The sequence below is a fragment of the Solanum verrucosum genome, unplaced genomic scaffold (genome assembly GCF_900185275.1).
Source record: "Solanum verrucosum unplaced genomic scaffold, falcon-dt-bn FXZP01000302.1, whole genome shotgun sequence".
In the NCBI taxonomy this organism is placed as follows: domain Eukaryota; kingdom Viridiplantae; phylum Streptophyta; class Magnoliopsida; order Solanales; family Solanaceae; genus Solanum; species Solanum verrucosum.
Window position 1 is genome coordinate 317,581 of NW_026019914.1, and position 7,321 is coordinate 324,901.

A 7,321-nucleotide genomic window follows, 5' to 3' on the forward strand; every position below is an offset into this window, starting at 1 on the left:
AAGTAAGCATAATAGTACAAACCAACATAATATCATCCCAACACGTAGACAACCCAAGTAATACTAGTGCAATGCAAGGAATAGATTCCCATAACCCTATTCAAAGCCAAGTATCACATTAAGCAGCCTACTTCATGCATACATACATAAGATCATACTTCATCATAACTTACCATATTCATAATGATCATACATAACATAGCTTCAACATACATAAGTCATAATCATCATAATCATAAGAGAACACTACTACAACTATCTCTTAGGATCTAACAAGTGCAATGTGAAAGAGAAGTCCCATACCCTCCCTTACACAATGTAGAACCCTTAAGAAAGCCTTAGTAAGAGTTCACACCTTTCATACCTTCATTTAAATTTTACATTAGGGAGATATTGCCAAAACCGATATAGACCATGAGTGCTACATGGAATCCGGTGTTCTACTCCCACACCGAAAAGAGAGGGTTAACACTTGCCTAAGGTGTTACCATTCGTACATAGCTATCTAGGTGGATCCACTAAGCTAAAGTCTTATGTGGGCACATAGTTAAGGGTCAAGGAGATTGCTCCTAGAAATCCTAACTTACTAAACGTGGGGATTTCCATCTCATGAGACAACACATACCGTGGGTAATCCGGACTTGCTAAACGTGAGGAAACCCATGTTGGAAGCCGGGCATACTAAATGTGAGACCCCCATCTCATTTACATGCCCTTTCGGTGCTAAGCATCTAATTCCCTTTTGTAATCATCTTTAGTCATCACATAAGTTCACATTAGCCTTTACTAGACTCTTATGTAAACATCTTACCAAAATAGCTCATATGTGTTCATAAGTGACTAACAATCGTTTCACTTTAGAAATACTTAGTAAGTGAGTAACCCTTTCACTTTACATTACACTATAATCATGAGAACTACCTTTCAATCATATAGCAATCATACCATAACGAACATACATATTGCATAGCTAATTCAAGTGTATAGGGTTAAGGATGAGGAAACTAGGTCATCAACACCACAACAATACATTAGGTATAGCATCATTACAATCTAAGTAATTCACCTTTCATACTTGAGTTCAAAGAAGAACCAACCTTCATACCTTCTTGCCCTTCATAGGACATTCTTACTTCAATCACCAATCAGTTCATAACCAATACATAATAAAAGGTAATTCATGAAGTAATACATAATCGACATCAATATAAGCAATTGACATATTCCCTTCATAGCCTTCAAGGCTTCATTCAAAGACTCAACCCTAATTTCACAAAAATTATACATAACCTAGGGTAGAATCATCATACAAATATGAATTACATAACATCACATTCGATTCATAGCCTTCACTCAATATCCAACACAAACTAGGGTTAGAATTAGGAAAAGAAGGAGAAACATGGGTCTCATGGGGAATTCTTCAAGAAACCACAAAAACAACATAAATTCATTTATAATTGTTCATATAACAGCAATCAAATTCAGTTTATAACATCAATTTCACTTTAGCGAAAAAGACCCACGTTTTTGGATTGAAAGCCTAGAAATTGGAGATTTTGAAATTCATCTTGAAGGGACCTCTTGGGGAAAGGAATCCCAAGAGTGATAAGCAACCATACCTTAGTTGATTCCTCAAGAATCAAAGGAGAAACTCCAAGAAATTTGGGAAAGAACCTTGAAACCCTAGCTCCAATGTATTATTCTTCTTCTAAGGTTTTTAGAGAGCGAATTTAGAGAGAAATGGGAGAGTTTTGATTTCAATTGGGTGTTGTGTATAATGATCAAAACTTGTGAATTTAGACTTAAAATCCAAAATATAATTAACCTCTAAAAATACCCAAAACACCTCTAATTAAATAGGACTTAAAAGGAAAAGTCCCAAAAATCCTCATTTAAATGGTCCCCGTCAGGGACCACGGCCAACATTCACGGACCGTGAAAGTTCACCAAAGGCCGTGGTACTGCCCGTGGTGTTGGAGGCAGTGGCTCCCCTTTAGTGCACAAGCCAACACTTGGCCAAGGCAAGACCACGGTCCGTGGTGATGGTCTTGGTCATGACCACGGTCCGTGGTGATGGTCTTGGTCATGACTTGGCCTTGTGGAGGCAAGGCCTTCAAGCCTTGGTGCCAAGTGATGTTCACGAGCCACCCCTCTCCCTCGTCGAGTGCACCACGGCCCGTAGTGGTGCCCGTTGTGCCTTGGGCAGTAGCTACCCTAACAACCCCCAAATCCCTAAAAGCTAAGAGAACTCCACGCCCACCTTCATGAGCCGTGAAGTGGACCACGACTCGTGGTCCCTCTCGTGAAAGGTGAGGTAGTGTCTGGGACACTTGGAGGTCCCTCTCCCTCGACCAAGGAAACTTCACGAACCGTGGTGATGGCCGTGGAGTTTGAGGCAGTCGCTCCAAATTTGGGCTAGCCTTGGCCTTAGGCCTTGGCTTGCCCCTTTTTTTGGCACTCCTCCCTTAGGCCTTAACTCATAGACCACCATAGCACACCTAGATGGTCTACTAACTTAGGGGAATTAATTTTATACCTCATTGACACTACGTTTAGGCTCTAGTTCAACCTACGAAATTTCTGGGGTGTTACAATAACCCCCCTTAGGAACATTCGTCCCTGAATGTCACTAGGACTTCTTTCTAGGGAGACAATGACTTGAACTAGCAGCACAACAACAAGTCACATCAACATCATCATATCATCATATCATATAGGAATTTAATCCACAACATCACTATGCTCAAAACTCTTTACTTCACATAAGTATAGGAGGAACTACCTTCTCCATATTCAATGTGCATCAACATATATTTTCAGCAATCAACAAGACATTTTGTTAACAAGACAACATCAAGCATGCTCATTATAACTCTCATGAAGACAACATCACACAACATCTATGGGTGCAATTTCAATCATGAGAGACAAAATTCATGAAAATTCAACATACAACTTAAGCATGAATTTTCACAAAAATATGCACATACAAGGAAATCATGTCATAATCATCAACACACATGATATTCAATTTATACCAAATTAAGAGAGACTACTAACATCAACTATGACTAGGAGTAGGAGGAAAAAAGATGAGGGTAGTGGAACTTCATGTCAGCCTCGGCCTCTCATGTTGCACCCTCAACTAGGTGGTTTCTCCATAGGACTTTTACGGAGGCAACTTCTTTATTCCTCAACTTCTTAACTTGACGATCTAAGATTTCAACCAGAACCTCTTCATAAGAAAGGTTCTCATCCACACCTAAACGTTCTAGAGGGAGGATGGACACTGGGTCACCTATACACTTCTTTAACATAGAAATATGGAACACCGGGTGAACCGGTGCCAATTCAATGGGCAATTTCAACTCATAAGCAACCTTTCCGACACGCTTCAAAATCTCATAAGGCCCAACATACCGGGGGCTAAGTTTCCCCTTCTTACCAAACCTCATCACCCCTTTCATGGGTGAGATCTTCAAGTAGACCTAATCACCTACTTCAAATTCAAGATCTCACTTTCTATTATCGGCATAAGACTTTTGCCGACTATGAGCCGTTTTCAACCTATCCCTTATAAGTCAAACTTTCTCCGTGGCCTCATAGACTACCTCGGGACCAAAAAGAGCAAATTCACCCACTTCAAACCACCCAACCGGAGATCGACACCTTCTACCATAAAGTGCTTCAAAGGGTGCCATAGCAATACTTGAGTGGTAGCTATTGTTTTAAGAAAATTCTATCAAAGGTAGGTGGTCATCCCAATTACCTTTGAAGTCAATGACACATGCTCTCAACATGTCCTCTAGGGTTTGGACGGTGCGTTCCGCTTGACCATCCGTTTGAGGGTGAAATATGGTACTAAACTTCACTTGAGTACCAAGACCACTTTGGAAAGACCTCCAAAAATGGGAAGTAAATTGGGCACCTCTATCCAACATAACCGACAATGAGGCCCATGCAAGTTCACAATCTCTTTAATGTACAACTTAGCATAATCTTCCATCGAATAAGAAACATTGACGGGAAGAAAATGGGCTGATTTAGTAAATCTATCCACAATGACCCAAATGGAGTCATGTTGCCTACGAGTTCGAGGCAAACCTACCACAAAGTCCATATTGGCCTCTTCCCACTTCCAAGTGGGGATATCCATATCTTGAGTTAGACCTCCCGGTCCTTGGTGCTTGGCTTTGACTTGTTGGCAATTTGAGCACCTAGCCACAAATTTTGCTATGTCTCTTTTATTCCGTTCCATCAATAAATCTCACGTAAGTCGCGATACATCTTGGTGGCTCCTGGATGGATGGAGTATCGGGACCCATGGGCCTCATCTAAGATTGTCTCTCTTAGGCCAATTTTTCACATCCAGCACACATAACCTCCATTGGTGCCTAAGCACCCCATCTTCTCCTTGAGAGAAAGTTTCTATTGCTTTGTTGAGAACCGACTCTTTTAGTTCCATCAAAATAGGGTCAAGATGTTGCTTAGACTTCACGTCAACAACAACTAATGACTTGGAATTATGACGGACCATGACACCTCCTTTTGGGGAATCTTCAAGTCGGACACCCAACCGGGCTAGCCTATGTACATCACGGGCTAACTCCCTTTTCTCTTCTTCCACATGAGACACACTACCCATAGATACACGACTCAAAGCATCTGCAACTACATTTGCTTTTCTGGGGTGGTAAAGGACACTCAATCGTAATCATTCAAGAGTTCTAACCACCTCCTTTGTCGGAGATTCAATTCTTTTTGGGTAAAAACATATTGAAGGCTCTTGTGGCCGGTAAACACATCCACATGTACCCCATAGAGATAGTGTCTCCAAATCTTTAAGGCAAAGACTACGGCCGCTAGCTCAAGGTCATGAGTTGGATAATTCTTCTCATGCACCTTGAGTTGTCTCGAGGCATAAGCTATAACCTTACCATGCTGCATGAGGACACAACACAAACCCACTCGGGAAGTGTCACAATATACTACAAACCCTTCGGTGCCCTCCGGTAAGGTCAGAATCGGAGCGGAGGTGAGCTTATCTTTTAACAATTGGAAGCTCCTCTCACAAGATTCCGACCATTCGAACTTGGACTTCTTCTGAGTTAAGTCCATTAATGGAGATGCAATAGATGAAAATCCCTCAACAAACCTCCGGTAGTAACCGGCCAAACCCAAAAAGCTTTGGATGTTGGAAGGACTCAAAGGTCTAGGCCAAATTTTGACCGTATCGGTTTCTTTGGATCAACTTCTATACCCTCACTAGAAACAATGTGACCAAGGAAATCAACTGATCTTAGCAAAAACTCGCACTTGCTAAACTTAGCATAGAGTTGGTGATCTTTGAGGACTTGTAATACTATCCTCAAATGATTCATGTGATCATCCTCACTTTTTGAGTATATCAAGATGTTATCAATAAAGACAATAACAAATGAGTCTAGAAAAATTCTAAACACACGGTTCATAAGGTCCATGAAAGCCGCTGGGGCATTTGTAAGACCAAAGGAAATCACTAAGAACTCAAAAATGAGCGTATCTTGTTTGGAAGGCTGTTTTCGGAACATCAACACCTCTCACCCTAATTTGGTGATAACCCGACCTCAAATCAATTTTTGAAAGTAACTCGCTCTTTGAAGTTGATCAAATAAGTCATCAATCCTAGGGAGTGGATACTTGTTCTTAATGGTCACCTTATTTAATTGTCGGTAATCAATACACATACGAAGAGATCCATCCTTCTTCTTCACAAATAACATCGGTGCACCCCAAGGTGATATACTAGGTTGGATGAAAGCCCTATCCAACAAATCCTTGAGTTGAGTTTTTAATTCCTTCAACTCCGCTAGGGCCATCCGTTAAGGAGGGATTGAAATGGGTTGTGTATCTGGCAATAAATCTATGCCAAAATCTATTTCCCGTTCGGGAGGAATCCCAGGTAAGTCATCGGGAAAGACTTTCAGAAAATCCTTCACTACGGGGACCGACTCCAAAGGAGGAATCTCAGACTCAAGATTCTTGACCCTCACAATGTGATAGAGACATCCCTTAGAAATCAACTTATAAGCTTTTAGACATGAAATGATCCTTCCCCCTAGGGACGGAATTTCCTCCCTTCCATTCTAAAATGGGTTCATTAGGAAATTGAAACTTCACAATTCGGGTCCTACAATCTATGGACGCAAAACAAGCATGAAGCCAATCCATCCCCAATATAACATCAAAGTCTAACATATCAAGTTCCACCAAATCAACCAAAGTGACTCTATTGGGCAATGATATGGGACAACCCTTATACACTCTTTTAGCAATTATGGAATCACCCACCGGGGTGGAAACCAAAAAGGGTTCATTTAAGACATCGAGAAGCATATCAAACTTCATAGCCACTAAAGGGGTTAGAAAAGACAAAGTGGCACCGGGATCCAACAATGCATAAACATTAATTGAAAATACTTGTAACATACCGGTCACAACATCCGGACAACTCTCTTGATCACCTCGGGATTGGAGAGCATAGAAGCGATTCTTCTTAGGAGCATCGGGATTTGGGCCACTTGCTTGTGCTTGAGCATTTTCCCTTCCTTGAGCCTTTAGCATAGGGCAGTCCCTCCTCATGTGGCCACTCTTACCACAACCATAGCAATTACCCGTGCCAACTAGGCACTTGCCTTCATGTTTTCGGCCACACTTTGTACAAATAGGCTTCTCAACATAAGGACCACCACCTTTTGTTTCTTGAGGCTTTGGGGTAGACACTTTACCTTTGTTGACCCTTGGAGTGTTAGGAGGACCTTGGTTGGATAACCTCTTTTTGAACTTTGGCTTATCTTGGATTTCAAACCTAACCGTAGAAGAATTTCGATCATCGGCCCTTGACTCTTCAATTCTCTACCAACTTTCTTAAGCTTTTGCTTCTCAATTTTTTCGGCATGAACCATAAGACGAGAAATGTCCATGCTTGGGATTAGCATAGCCGACCTACATTCATTCACCACAAGATCGGATACTCCCATAACAAATTTGTTCATTGTAGCTCTAGAGTTCGACACCAAAGTAGGAGCATGCTTGGAAAATTGAGTGAACTTGAGGCCATACTCCTTCACACTCATACCCCCTTAATGAAGGTTGATGAATTCTTGCATTTTCCTCTCCCTTAGTTCCAAGGGGGAAAACCTATCAAGAAAAGCCATCTTGAATGTAGCCCAACTTATCGGACCCTCTCGAATAGGTCTCCCATCCTTCCATTATTCATACCACACTTGTGCCACATCTTTGAGTTGATAGGCGGCTAACTCCGCCTTTTCTTGAGAAG